The 15,865-nt window shown below is 37.8% G+C and overlaps 1 pseudogene; it reads right to left on the bottom strand.

Moving 5' to 3' along the window:
• LOC104728138 lies at positions 6,574-12,240 on the bottom strand (annotated as a pseudogene).

The raw sequence follows: 15,865 nt of genomic DNA, 5'->3' as shown, positions 1-15,865 counted from the left end.
CAATAGATGGGAGGATTGCTTTACTGGGTGTTTATTAAATACTCATGCATTGCAATTTGTGTTTGTGGTGCAGGTAAAGGCAATGAAGAGGAGGAAGTTCTAGGGACTCGATTGGATGTTGTTTGACTTGCTAGGTTGCTAGAGTTGAGTCGTTAGAATGTAGTTTAGGTTGCTGGTTCTATGATTCATGTTGTTTGGATTATTGGTTTAATTGTTATACTTTGATATTGGATATTTATTATTGGTTTATTGGTATTATGATTTCCGCTGTTTGGTGTGATTGTGGTTAGGTGACTAGTGGGTATGGAACCACTAGTTGCAGTGAATTTATTATTATTATTATTTTTATTATTATTATTTATTATTTTAAAAAAACGGAACTGGTCGTTTCAGGCTATAAGAATCATAAAAGATACTAAACTAAAGAGATGAATATTTTATGTTTATAAAACCTTATTATATAAAAACTTTAAAACCTATATAAAACGTAAACCCTAAAACCTATATAAAACTTATCAATCATTATTAAACTTAAGAAAAAGCTTATATAAACCGGCAAAAGCTTATTAAATATGGTTAATATTGCTGAATCATTGTTTTGTCCTGAAACTGGCATCAGTTAATATAACCTAATAAATGTCTATAAAAACATTTTAAACATACAACCTTAAAACCTTATAAAAATCTTTAAATCTATATAAAACTTTGAAATTATGATTATATAACTTATTAACTTAGAAAAGGCTTACAAAATCAATAAGTTATAGTTTTTTGTGTTTTTGGACAAATCAATAAGTTATAGTTTAATATCTATAAAATGTTGTGTAGTTCAATATGAAACCCCAAGCCGACATCAATTAATATAAGATATTTATAAACATTTATAATAACCGTATATTGATAAATCATTGTTTTGGTCCCAAACTGACATCAGTTAATATAACGTTTATAAAAACAGAGGGAGTATATTTTATGTTGGTGAATCATTGCTTTTGTGAAATTAGTTCTTCGACCTGTTATCTGATGGAATCTACGAATTTTAGTACAAATTATGCAACAGATCAGTATGAGACTCCTTATTTCTCTATAGCTCAGATCACTATGGGCTCATACTTATATCAGATCGTCTTAATACCGGAGCAGAGTTTAATTCTTGGCGTCGTTCAGTATGTATGGGACTGAATGTTCGTAATTGAAACGATCGCACCCGGATTCCCAATTCTTACTTTGGACACACGGGAAATAATCTCACTGAAACCCCATAATTTCGACGAGACAACCGACGTCAACCGCTCCTTACAAAAATTTCCAGGAATACTAGCTAGATCAAACTAACTCATACTCTGCAGCTATGAACAGCAATCAACTCTGATTCCTCCTCCAACTGACAACTTCGTCATCCACCCGAACAAGCCACTTAAACACATATACCAAACACCATCCCATCTAGTTGGGGAGTCGCACAACCAACACCCCTAGCAATCGAGTAACAAGAGAGGTGGGCTGCAATACTTTATTTTGTCCAGCCACAGAAACACTTCTCTGTCGAATCCATCGATTCATAGTCTTAGCTTTAACCCGACACTCATAAGCTCTAACTTGGTTTTACAACCACCATGACCTTGCTCAATAAGGTTATAGAGGTTTCAGCTCAAACCGGGCTTGTTGGTTCAACCAACAACACAACTTATCACAATTCAATCCAAACAAAATATTAAATTAACACTCAAATAAAACAGAAACTAACCGTTAGAAACCCAATCCCACCGTTCATTACCTAGCTAGTAGTTTCATTTAGTTCTGTACCAAATTTCGTGACGATCGGACAAGTTTTGAACTCCCAATTGTTGCCTCGAAGAGGCCAACACGAACTGTTTCTAGGCTCTAGATCTGCAACTACTGGACCAGAAAGAAACGTCCATAACTTCCTGAATATAACCCCAAATCAAGCTCCGTCAGCGTCTATAGATTCTTGACAGAGAGACCTTACCATAGTCTCTTTAATAGTGAGCTGATTCCATCTGGTTCGACGGGAATCATCCTCGCAAAACCGGAACTCGGAAATGCACATGTTCCATACTTCGCATAAATTGCACCATTTACCAGCAATTACCTTTCCATTAATTACTTGTCCAGGAAGTAATGAGCATAACTCCTTCAATTTAACTCCGAATAACAATCCGTCAATTGCTATGCACGTTTGGCTTGTTGAAGATCACACCAATAACATCACCTTTCCAAACTAATGTCGGACCCGGCGCCGGTGAACCTCCAAATAGGCTCCTCCACACTGTCTTTATCTCCAACCTTCTTCCACTTTTTCAGCACTATTTACTCTGGCCTTGTTCTTCCACCGCCAAAGAAGCTTCCCACAGCCATGGAAGGACTAACCAGATCCATCAATGGTTTGCAGCATCTCCGGAACGTAACTTCTCTCTCCTCTCAACATGGCTCTCTCTCTCTCTCTCTTCTCTTCCCCTTTCCCTCACTTTTAAATAACAACCACATCTCAGTATCTCACTGAAAACTGTACCACATCAACCACAAACACTCACGAAACCTAATCGGGTTTGGTTTAAAAACCACTTCTAAACCAACTAACAAATCTCACGAACCTACACGTGAACATCAGCCACACAAGTCTACGACCCTCAATTCCACGACAAAAAAAGCCTCCAGTTCTAGACTTTCATTATACAGAGATTTCTAGTTCAGTTGATTTATGCTCCTGGTTCAATATCAACACAACAAACCACAACGACAACACAATCGAGCTAAGCCATTTACCTTTCTGTACGCAACGAGGGTCCAGTCTCGATCCCCTCTTCATCACACGCCAACACTCTAGAACAAAGGTTTTGTAATGAACACAAGAATTAAAAGCACAACTCACTTTTATTTAGCTTAAGAAAATCTCTCAAAACTTAAGCTCTCAATCTCTCTTCTCACAAAACCTCATAAGTTATGTCACATCTCAACATATCCTTATATAACACTTTTCTATTCCTAATCCTAGTAGGAACTATTAGTACTTAGATAACTCCTAAGTACATTAAACCTTATCTCTTTGTAAACACAACTATTCTAGGATTAGGACTTGTCTTCTAACTCAAGGCTTCTTCAAGCTTATCCCAACAATCTCCTCCTTAAGCTTGAAGACTGTCTTTGTCAGGTCATGCACTCCCATGAGACTCCTCATCTCTCTGAACTTTGTTTTGTCTAAAGCTTTAGTAAGAATGTCGGCTCTTTGGTCATTTCCCGGAACATGTTCTACCTCAATCTGGCCATTCTCAACTCTTTCTCTTATAAAATGATAACGCCTGTGTATGTGCTTGCTTTTACCATGAAAAACAGGGTTCTTTGTAAGAGCAATCGCCGATTGATTATCAATTCGTATGATTACCTTCTCTTCTGCAGCTCCAGTGATCTCAGCTAGTAAATCTTGTAACCAAACAGCTTGCTTAGCCGCCTCTGTTCTAGCCATGAATTCCGCTTCGCAAGAGGACAATGTCACCACATCATGCTTCTGTGAACACCATGTTATCAGGCTATCACCAAGATAAAAGATATGTCCTGAGGTGCTTCTTCCATCATCTTCATCAACATTATGGCTGCTGTCACTGTAGCCTATTAGCCGAGGCACCTTCTTCCGTCCATACGATAGTCCAAGAGTAGTGGTTCCCCTAAGATACCTCAAGCACTGCTTCATAACTGCACCATGCGACACTCGCGGACTTTGCATATAACGACTGAGAATCCCTACGCAGTACAATAGGTCCGGTCTAGTGTGCAAAAGATACCTTAGACATCCAACATGTGTCCTATATGTCGTTGCATCGATCTCCTTTTCCTTCTCTGCTTTAGACATCTTCAACTCTGGTTCCATTGGTATGAGCACAGAATTGCATTGTGCCATTCCGGATTCCTCCAAGATCCTTTGAGCATATCGAGCTTGACTCAACGTGATTCCGTCTTGGTGTTGGTTAACTTGCATCCCGAGGTAGTATGTCAGTCTTCCAAGGTCACTCATTTCAAATTTAGAAGCCATCTCCTCCTTAAATTTGTTAACCACAACCAGACTTGTTCCTGTTACAAACAAATCATCTACATAGACACCAATGATAAGTAAGTTAGAGCCAATGTTCTTCCGATACACCGAAGGTTCCTTTGAGCATTTTACGAACTGCAACTCCATTAAAATCTGATTTAGCTTATTGTTCCATGCTCTAGGTGCCTGTCTTAGTCCATATAAAGCTTTATGGAGCTTGTAGACCTTCCCTTCACTACCTCTTTTCTCAAACCCCTCTGGTTGTGATACATACACTGTTTCTTTAATCTCACCATGAAGGAAAGCTGTCTTGACATCAAGATGATGTATCTCCCAACTATGTGATGCAGCAAGATCAATAAGCAGTCTGATGGTTTCAATTCTAGCAACTGGAGCAAAAACTTCCTCAAAATCTACACCATACTTTTGCACATAACCTTTGGCAACAAGTCTTGCTTTATATTTGTTGATACTACCATCACAATTCCTTTTTAACTTGAATACCCATTTTAAACCAATTGGTTTTGCTCCAAAAGGTAAATCGATCAGTTCCCAAGTTCTAAGCTTCTCTATCGAAGCTATCTCTTCCTCACACGCTCGTGTCCACTCCTTAGATACCTTAGCTTCTTCAAAGTTCTTGGGTTCATTATTAAGTGTTAATAACAGAAACTCACCCTCTTCCTCTGCAAGTAAGACATAGTCTTCTAAGTATTTTGGTTTAACACTTGGTCGTGTTGACTTCCGCAATATAGGTTCTGTCGAAATATCTGCAGGTAATGTTGCAGTCTCGTGTATTTGTTGCTCTGTTTCCTCTCCATCATCAATCATCTCAACACTATCGGTCTCGCTTCTAGTATCTTCATCAATGCTCACAACTGCAGTCTCGTTTTTTCTGATATCTTGGAGTCCACGATTCCCAAATACGCCAAGATTGATTCTGAAACTCTCATATGTTCCTTCATGTGCCACAATTTTAACCCAATTCCAACCTCTTGTTTCGTCGAACACTACATCTCGACTCACTACGATACGTCTTGTCTGTGTCTCCAGCAAGCGATATGCCTTAGAGCCAGGTTCGGTTCCCAGGTGAACTAACTCTCTTGTTCGATCATCCAACTTCTTTAGGTTCGGTTTCTCCACTTTGGCATAAGCAATACATCCGAAAATTCTAATGTGTTCTACTGTAGGTCTCTTGTCACGGAAAAGTTCATAAGGTGTCATGTCCTTCAATGCTCGTGTTGATACTCTGTTCAATAAGTAGGTCGAGTGTCTAAGAGCTTCTCCCCAAAGATAGTTAGGCATGTTCATATGTTTTAAGATGCTTCTAGTCATCTCCATCAGGGTCCGGTTGCGTCTCTCTACAACACCATTCTGTTGTGGAGTGTAGGGTGCTGTTAAGTGTCTCTTAATGCCTGCATTTTCACAGCATGAATTGAACTATGTAGACACAAACTCTCCTCCTCTATCCGTTCTAAAGGTTTGAATCTTCNTCTCCAGCAAGCGATATGCCTTAGAGCCAGGTTCGGTTCCCAGGTGAACTAACTCTCTTGTTCGATCATCCAACTTCTTTAGGTTCGGTTTCTCCACTTTGGCATAAGCAATACATCCGAAAATTCTAATGTGTTCTACTGTAGGTCTCTTGTCACGGAAAAGTTCATAAGGTGTCATGTCCTTCAATGCTCGTGTTGATACTCTGTTCAATAAGTAGGTCGAGTGTCTAAGAGCTTCTCCCCAAAGATAGTTAGGCATGTTCATATGTTTTAAGATGCTTCTAGTCATCTCCATCAGGGTCCGGTTGCGTCTCTCTACAACACCATTCTGTTGTGGAGTGTAGGGTGCTGTTAAGTGTCTCTTAATGCCTGCATTTTCACAGCATGAATTGAACTATGTAGACACAAACTCTCCTCCTCTATCCGTTCTAAAGGTTTGAATCTTCTCAACCACATCCTTCTCAACCATAGCCTTGAACTTCTGAAATTTGTGAAAAGCTTCTCCTTTTTCTTTTAGTAGCATTGTCCACATGTATCGTGAGAAATCGTCAATGATCACGAAGACATACCTGTTCCCAGCAGGCGTACTTGGAGTAATAGGACCACAAAGATCTCCATGTAAAAGTTCTAATCTTTGTTTAGCTCGAAACATAGTTGCCTGAGGGAATACCTGCCTTGTTTGCTTCCCAAGAAGACACGATCTGCAGATTTCTTTTCCAGTAGAAACCTTGGGTGCTCCTAAAACCAGTTCCTTTGCTAGCATTGATGTTAAGGTTGCATAATTGATGTGTCCTAACCTCGCATGCCACTTACTTGGCTCACTAACATCCACAAGAAACAAACTGGTATTGTCTTGAAATCTCATTTGAACTTTGTATAATCTGTTTTTAGACTTCTCTGTTCTTACGAGCAAGTTCCCTTCTTCATCTCTCATAGTCAAGTAGTTTCCTCTCATTCGAATATCACACCCTGCTTCGGTGGCCTGACCTAAGCTTATAATATTGCTCTTGAGATCAGGAATGTAATACACGTCTGTCATAGTCCTTGATTTCCATTCTGATCAACAAAAGCAATTGTTCCTTTTCCTCGAATATCAATCCTAGAGTCATCACCGAAACGGACTTTACCAGTTATAGAGCTGTCAAGTTTGTTGAAGTACCTTCTATTCCCAGTCATATGGTTGCTGGCTCCGTTGTCGAGATACCATATATTATCACTGCATGCAATCGTCTCAACCTTACTTGATATACGATCCTTCTCGTATTTGCTTGGTATACAGTCTTTCTCATTAAGGTAGACAAATTCGTGCATCAACAATTCGTCTGCATCCTCTGTATCTTTATCTTTGTTGTTACTCTCTTCTGTTTCCTGTAACTTGAGCAAGCGATCTGGACAATGTGAAGCAAAATGGCCAGTTTGATCACATCGAAAACATGTAACTTGTGACATATTTCTTCCACCGTAGCGTCCTCTTCCTCGTCCTCTATAAAACGATCTTCCACCTCGACCTCGTCCTCTAAACCCTCCAGATTCATTACTGTAATCTCTGTATTGCTGATTAGTTTGTGAATCTCGGTATTGTTGACTCGGTTGTGATTCCGTGTACATCAGTTTTCCTTGTTCCTCTTGAACCTCCTCTTCTTCACGAATGCGTTCCTCATAAGCTTTCAGTCTGCCAACAATGTCTTCAAAGCTGATGGTGTTTAAGTCTAGAACTTGTTCTAGAGAAGCAACTATCTGAATGAATTTTTTTCGAGGAAGGCTGCTCAGAAACTTCTTGACTATCTTCGACTCTTCTATGTTAGCTCCTAGGGCAGCTGATTGTGAAGATATCGTGGATAACTTTCCTGAAAAATCATCAATAGTTTCAGATTCTTTCATCTTCAGTCTTTCAAACTCTGCCATCAAAGTTTGAAGTCTTGCTTCTCGAACTCTTTCAGCTCCAACGTTCCTAGATCGAATTGAATCCCACACTTTCTTAGCCGTATCAAGTTCTCCAACTTGAAGTGTTAAACTTTCCGGTATTGATTGGAATAATAAAGCCATAGCTATATCATTATGATCTGGATTAATCTGCTCGGTTTCAGGTTCGATGGCATCCCAGACTTTGTGTACTCGAAGAGTAATTCTCATCTTCATCGCCCACACGGTGTAATTAGTCGAGGTTAGCATAGGACAAACAATAGAGGGAGTTCCTCCTCCTTTCTTAGGTCGTGATGTTGCTACGGTAAGTTCGACCATGTTTTTCTTGGTAAAAGACTCAAGCTCTGATACCAAATCTAGAACAAAGGTTTTGTAATGAACACAAGAATTAAAAGCACAACTCACTTTTATTTAGCTTAAGAAAATCTCTCAAAACTTAAGCTCTCAATCTCTCTTCTCACAAAACCTCATAAGTTATGTCACATCTCAACATATCCTTATATAACACTTTTCTATTCCTAATCCTACTAGGAACTATTAGTACTTAGATAACTCCTAAGTACATTAACCTTGTCTCATTGTAAAACACAACTCTTCTAGGATTAGGACTTGTCTTCTAACTCAAGGCTTCTTCAAGCTTATCCCAACAAACACCACCTCACCCCTCTCTCCTCTCACGACCCACACTTTAGCGTTTATCTAAGCCGATACCGAACTCATCCCCTCTCTTCCTCTTACCACCATCCAGCTTCTCTCTCTCCTTTCCTCTCTATGGTGGCGACGACTATCGACCAGCGTGAGGAGAAGACAATAAACGTAGACCGTTTTTTAAAGGGAACGAGAGGGTTTCTTTGGTTTAATTCGATTAAATGAGAATTTAGTTAAACCAAGAATTAATTAAATCAGTCCTCATTTAATTAATAACTCGTCCAACTAAATAAACCAACTAAAATTAAACGGTTTCACTCCAATTCCCGACATATACACAAATTTTCCATTTTTTCGGAACACGGATGTTACAATTATTTAAGTATATTATTTATATATATGCAAAAAATGATCAATTTTTTACCGCAATTATCGTAAGAAAATGGTAGGAAACATATTATGAAAATAAGAGAAGAGAAAGTATGATACATGCTATAGAACTTTGTGTAGCTTTATTTTATTAAAATGAGACAATCTCATAAAAAATATAAAATAAATTTAACCGAAATTTTTTATTACCAATAAAATAATAATGGTGTTTTTGAATAAATTACTTTATTTGGTGCAAAAATATGAAACAGTCTATTTGTTTATAAAGAGGTGAATATTTAATATTGTTAGAATTAATAATTAATTGTATAATTACGTTAATCCTTAGCCTAGTTTTGAGAAAGTTTTCCATTTTTTGTAGTATTAGTAACATAAATTTTAAATATGTAAACAATTTTGTAATTTCAGTTTTTATGACAAATATACATAGAATTTTCTCATAACTATCTCTTTTTTTCATTTTTGTAATTTTATTATAATTTTCATTTATCATTTTTAATATTGTTAAAAATAATATATTTGTTTTACACATGGCAAAATTTCTAGTCGAGAAAGTTTACATTTGTCGCCATTACGTGAGTGAACTTTGAAAAAAAAAATTATATAATAAGATAACCAAATTTTAGTTGTTATCATTGAATAGTAAAACATATATATTATAAATTTAGAGTCGATTGGGACAAGTATCAAACAAAAAAATGCATAAAAAATAATGCCAATTTATTTTGGTTAAATAAAAAAACATAAAAAGATAGTAGAACAAAGGAACAAAATCATAAGAATCAAGACAAAAAATCAAAAAGTAAATTATTTGAGAAAGTTATCCATGTTTTGTAGTATTAGTAACATAAAATTTAAATATGTAAAAAATTTTGTAACTTCAATTTTTATAACAAATATAAATAGAATTTTGTAATAACTATCTCTTTTTTTCATTTCTGTAATATTCTTATAATTATCATTTATCATTTTTAATATTGTTAAAAATAATATATTTGTTTTACACATGGCAAAATTTCTAGTCGAGAAAATATACATTTATCGCCATTACGTGAGTGAACTTTGAAAAAAAAATTATATAAGAAGGTAACCAAATTTTAATTTTTATCATCGAAGAGTAATACATATATACTATAAATTTCGAGTCGATTGGGACAAGTATCAAACAAAAAAAATGCATTAAAAAATAATGCCAATTTATTTTGGTTAAATAAAAAACATAAAAAGATAGTAGAACAAAGGAACAAAATCATAAGAATCAAGACAACAAATCAAAAAGTAAATTATTAAAGATAGTAGAACAAAGGAACAAAATCATAAGAATCAAGACAAAAAATCAAAAAGTAAATTATTACAATCATATTTCTTGTTGATGAAACCATTCAAAATCAATAGTATGGCGTCTTTGAGACATANTGGAGACTTGTAGTCAACCTTGGGAGAAGGAGAGTGGTATGGTGGAGGGGGTGAGCTGTAGACGTATGGTGGTGGAGGGGACTTGTAGTCAACCTTGGGAGAAGGAGAGTAGTATGGTGGAGGGGGTGAGCTGTAGACGTATGGTGGTGGGGGAGATTTGTAGGTGACTTTTGGATAAGGAGAGTAGTATGGTGGAGGGGGTGAGCTGTAGACGTATGGTGGTGGGGGAGATTTGTAGGTGACTTTTGGATAAGGAGAGTAGTATGGTGGAGGGGGTGAGCTGTAGACGTATGGTGGTGGGGGAGATTTGTAGGTGACCTTTGGGGAAGGAGAGTAGTATGGTGGAGGGGGTGAGCTATAGACGTATGGTGGTGGGGGAGATTTGTAGGTGACCTTTGGGGAAGGAGAGTAGTATGGTGGAGGGGGTGAGCTGTAGACGTATGGTGGTGGAGGAGATTTGTAGGTGACCTTGGGAGAAGGAGAGGAATAAGTTGGTGGGGGTGGAGAACTGTAAACATATGGTTTTGGTTGTGGTGTGTACTTAGGACCTTGTCTTCTATATTGTGNTTGTAGACGTATGGTGGTGGGGGAGATTTGTAGTTAACCATTGGAGAAGGAGAGTAGTATGGTGGAGGGGGTGAGCTGTAGACATATGGTGGTGGGGGAGATTTGTAGGTGACCTTAGGAGAAGGAGAATAGTATGGTGGAGGAGGTGAGTTGTAAACATATGGAGGTGGAGGAGATTTGTAGTCTACCTTGGGAGAAGGAGAGTAGTATGGTGGAGGTGGTGAGCTGTAGACGTATGGTGGTGGAGGAGACGTGTAGTCAACCTTGGGAGAAGGAGAGTAGTATGATGGAGGGGGTGAGCTGTAGACGTATGGTGGTGGGGGAGACTTGTAGTCGACCTTGGGAGAAGGAGAGTAGTATGGTGGAGGGGGTGAGCTGTAGACGTATGGTGGAGGGGGTGAGCTGTAGATGTATGGTGGTGGGGGAGATTTGTAGTCTACCTTGGGAGAAGGAGAGTAGTATGGTGGAGGGGGTGAGCTGTAGACGTATGGTGGTGGGGGAGATTTGTAGTCAACCTTGGGAGAAGGAGAGTAGTATGGTGGAGGGGGTGAGCTGTAGACGTATGGTGGTGGGGGAGATTTGTAGTCTACCTTGGGAGAAGGAGAGTAGTATGGTGGAGGGGGTGAGCTGTAGACGTATGGTGGTGGGGGAGATTTGTAGTCAACCTTGGGAGAAGGAGAGTAGTATGGTGGAGGGGGTGAGCTGTAGACGTATGGTGGTGGGGGAGATTTGTAGTCTACCTTGGGAGAAGGAGAGTAGTATGGTGGAGGGGGTGAGCTGTAGACGTATGGTGGTGGGGGAGATTTGTAGTCTACCTTGGGAGAAGGAGAGTAGTATGGTGGAGGGGGTGAGCTGTAGACGTATGGTGGTGGGGGAGATTTGTAGTCTACCTTGGGAGAAGGAGAGTAGTATGGTGGAGGGGGTGAGCTGTAGACGTATGGTGGTGGGGGAGATTTGTAGTCTACCTTGGGAGAAGGAGAGTAGTATGGTGGAGGGGGTGAGCTGTAGACGTATGGTGGTGGGGGAGATTTGTAGTCTACCTTGGGAGAAGGAGAGTAGTATGGTGGAGGGGGTGAGCTGTAGACGTATGGTGGTGGGGGAGATTTGTAGTCTACCTTGGGAGAAGGAGAGTAGTATGGTGGAGGTGGTGAGCTGTAGACGTATGGTGGTGGGGGAGACTTGTAGTCTACCTTGGGAGAAGGAGAGTAGTATGGTGGAGGTGGTGAGCTGTAGACGTATGGTGGTGGGGGAGACTTGTAGTCTACCTTGGGAGAAGGAGAGTAGTACGGTGGAGGTGGTGAGCTGTAGATGTATGGAGGTGGGGGAGACTTGTAGTCAACCTTGGGAGAAGTAGAGTAATAAGTTGGTGGGGGTGGAGAACTGTAAACGTATGGTTTTGGTTGTGGTGTGTACTTAGGACCTTGTCTTCTATATTGTGGTGAAGGTGGTGGGGATGCAGAGTAGTATGGGGAATACTTTTTTGGTGGGTAAGGTGATTTGTGTTCATGGCTTGGAGTATTGTATTGTGGTGCTTGCGGGGATGAGTAAGGGTGTGATGTCACTGTAGCCGCAATGGCACTTAGAACCACAACATAAACCATGCAGTGCCCTAATCCCATCGTTCTTGAGGATCCCATCACTGCTCTTTTAGTTTGTTTCTTTGTTTTTTGGTTATGATATACTTGAACATGAACGCCCTTTATATAGTCTTTCTTTGTGCATAAATTATTATATAATCTTCTCAACTTGGGTTCGTGGTTGGCACTTCCAAAAATATATTAGAGGACGTGCTAAGTTGTTTGTTTAAAGATTAGCGGGTTGTGGGAAAATATGAAATTTTATTAGATTCTCCTGCAACCTTCAAAGTTTTTCATTTGTTTACATATTCTTTTGTTTGATGAATTTAATCGACTCAAATAATTAGAAGAACAAAAAATAAATGTTGGTTTATGATTATATAAGCTATAATGAAAATATGTGTTTCCTAACATTAGTGTGAAATCGATATGATATTCATATTCTTATAAAAAACAAAAAAAAAAAAAAAAGAATGTGACAAANATTTTATTGCTGTATCATATGTGTTTTTTTTTTTTTTTAACACAACGGATCAACAAGTTTATAAGATTCTCATGATTATAAAAATATGAGGCCAAGTGATTATGAGAACATCGCCGTGTCAAGCTTATTGTGTTCAATGTATTAGCATCAAAATTCCACATACAACCAATATGACGTTATATATGATTCCTCATTGTCTACATTATCTTTCAAATAATCTAAGGGTTGAGATACGAAAAACAACAGTTCCGATCGGTTATTACATTTACAACGGTTTGGTAAGACATAGCTATTATATGGTATTTTATTAGAGTTGCTTAAATCTGTTTTTATTATTTTAGGTAAGGCAACCAAAGGCGACTCGATCGTGTGAGCAACTATTTTATACTGGTTCAAGACCATGTTCTTTCCTCATGGGCGACCACGTTCACCGAATAGTATAATATAACTATACATGAATACCAAGAGACCATTTTCATCGGTCTTTCTAGTCATTTTCAATTAACGCCATTTAGACCGATGAAAATGAATATAAACATGTTTGCGTGCAATAAGTTTTGTCGCACAGTACATTAGCAAAATAAAAAAACTTCTTTCATTCTTTGCAATAAACCAGGAGACAACAAATATGAGAAACTAACAAATCTATCGCATAGCCGGCCCTGAATTTTGGAGGTTTGAACAATAGAACTTATGTCATTAAACCGCTGGACTAAAGGCACTTTTGCTGACAAATAGCCGAAAATAAATTTTAATATTGTCGGCCGCAGGCCGAGCCTTGCTTTGCCTATACGCATTTCTAGATAGACGAAAAGCAAAATCCAAACTAAAAAGAAGAATCGTGCAGATGAGGAAACAAAGATGTGACATAACAAATTTTACCATCGATCTAACTGCATTAATTTGAGGGATCCACCTGAAAAGTTGTACTATATGTTAATTAATGGTTATGTGCATAGTTTTAACTTACAAAAAAAAAAAAAAAAAAATTGTAGAGAGGAGGTCCTTAATTTTTTTCCTTATTTTTTAGTGTGTTAAGAAAATCTAGAAGAAAAATACAGAGTTACATAGGGTCCTTTTTTGTTTGGAGCACAGGGCACCAAAAAAATATTGAGCCGGGCCTGTTCCAAAATGATCATAAGAAGAAACAAAGTACTTGTATCACGAGGGAGAGATTTATACTAGGAAATCCCCAACTTCCGATATGTTCAGTTTTTTTGTTTTTCAGAGAAAATATTCCGTTATCCGATATAGTGAATATTCAAATAGATTTGGTCTAATCTTTCCATATTCCTTGATAGGTCGGTCGCCAACTTGTTACCGAGGCTGAGTTGATCGAGCTTAGCTTACTCGAGTTCGGTAGTTTGATGTGCGGAACCAATAATCTACTTAACCAAATTTAGTATACTATGGTTGATTCCAAGTTAATTGAATCACCATCCTACCATTCTTATTGGAGTTTTGTTATAATGACAAGACACTTTAATAAAACCAAAATCAATTTGTTATCTAAAAATATAAAGTTAACTTTTCTCTCTTCTTCTTTTCCTCTGTAGTTAACTTTCCAATTTTGAATTTTTTTTTTTTTCCTAAAAAACCTACATTTCATCCCTTATCTCTCGGCTCAACATACAGACAAGGCCAACAATTATCTCCAGTTTTTAAATAACAAGAAGCAACCCACGTTTTAAATTCACTGATTTCTAACTCACAAAATAAACATGTGTTCATCCTCAACCAAAATAACAACCAACTAGAAAAAACAAAGGAGGACATCGTAAATTAGAAAAAACCATATACACAAATTTCCGAAAAGAGAAGAGAAACAAAGGAGGACCTTAAGATATGTGTTCACCCAAAATTCACAGAAGTTAGACAAACTTCTGGCCAAATAAGTAAATCATTTTTTCTACTCTCTGTAATTTAGAATAATAGAAATTTTTTTTTAGCAATTGTGCCTCTATCAAAACAAGTAAATACACAAAACTACGCTTGTCCAGTCTTAATAATCAAACACATCAAAAAAACTAATTAGAAACAAAAAATATAACCGTCTAACACTCAAATTATGCATCTTCTCACTCGACCTTAAATTCAAAAAAAAAAGTTTTTAAAAATACCAATTATCTTATCCAGTAAACCCTTAAATACCTATGGCCTATTACAATTCAAATGGTCTTCGGCCTATTAAATCAACGTGTATTTTTAAGAAAAGATATATTAGGTTGGACGTGTCTCTGTGTTAGTAATTTTGAAGAAATACGGTTAAGTTTCTTGTCTCTTGCATAGATCCACAGACCTGACTCATAACTGATTTGCATTGTACAGGAAGCTTGGAACAAGTTCAACAAAGAGGAGCTCTCATAAGCCCGTATGTTGCCTTCATATCAGGTTTTACAACAGTTTGCTTCAGATAGACTCTGAAACGGGACTGATTACTTCTAGCAATGGATGATTAAAGAGATAGAGGCACTTGAAGAAACTTGATACTTGTTAGTTTTAAGTCTGTGCCACATAATTTGTCTGTGAGTTTCCTTCAGTCTTTTCTTGTTTTTTAATCTTCTTGTCTACTTGTGATACTTGTAATCTTCATTTTGTTTTCTCTTCTTTTGTTCACCCATCATTCTGCATGTTTGCTTTTAGATAATAAATTACACTCTAATACGTTCTTTATCTGTTAGATTGTGGTATCACAAATGCCCCAATTTCTTTGTTTAAAGCTTTGTCTTTTGATTCATTATACTAATCTCATCGTACTTGTGTTAATTGTTGAACAAACGGTTTCTGGACCAAAGCGTACCTTTGATCTTATTGAATAAGGCTCTTAAATAGCCAAAGCAAAACAACCACACTTCCTTATCATACGGAGGATTTTCTACAACAACGAAACAAACTAGAACTGTACTTAGCAACAACTAAGCAACTACTCCAATAAATGTGGAGCCATTATTGAAAGACAAAGACTTAATCAACTAACAAATTCCTTCCCTAAACTGTTTTGCTGCAAGCAGGAACAGTTTACCTTGGTACTTCAACCAACTCGAGCATCTCCCTTAGCTTCATGAACGTCTCTAACTTCAATGGTTTAGTCATGATGTCTGCCAATTGGTCTTGTGTGCCACAATGTATCAGCTTCACTTTGCCTTCTCCAGTTAGCTCCCTTTAGTAGTGAAAACGAACCTCGATGTGTTTGTTGCGACCATGATGAATTGGATTCTTTGAAAGTTGAATGGTTGAACTGTTGTCACACTTGATCGTAATGCATTCTTCAAGACTTTCTCCAAGTTTTTCAAGAACTCTAGCCATCCAGACACCTTGTGTT

Source organism: Camelina sativa, chromosome 11 (assembly GCF_000633955.1).
Source record: "Camelina sativa cultivar DH55 chromosome 11, Cs, whole genome shotgun sequence".
In the NCBI taxonomy this organism is placed as follows: domain Eukaryota; kingdom Viridiplantae; phylum Streptophyta; class Magnoliopsida; order Brassicales; family Brassicaceae; genus Camelina; species Camelina sativa.
Note: the sequence above shows the minus strand (reverse complement) of the source record. Positions and strands in the feature narration are given on the sequence as shown.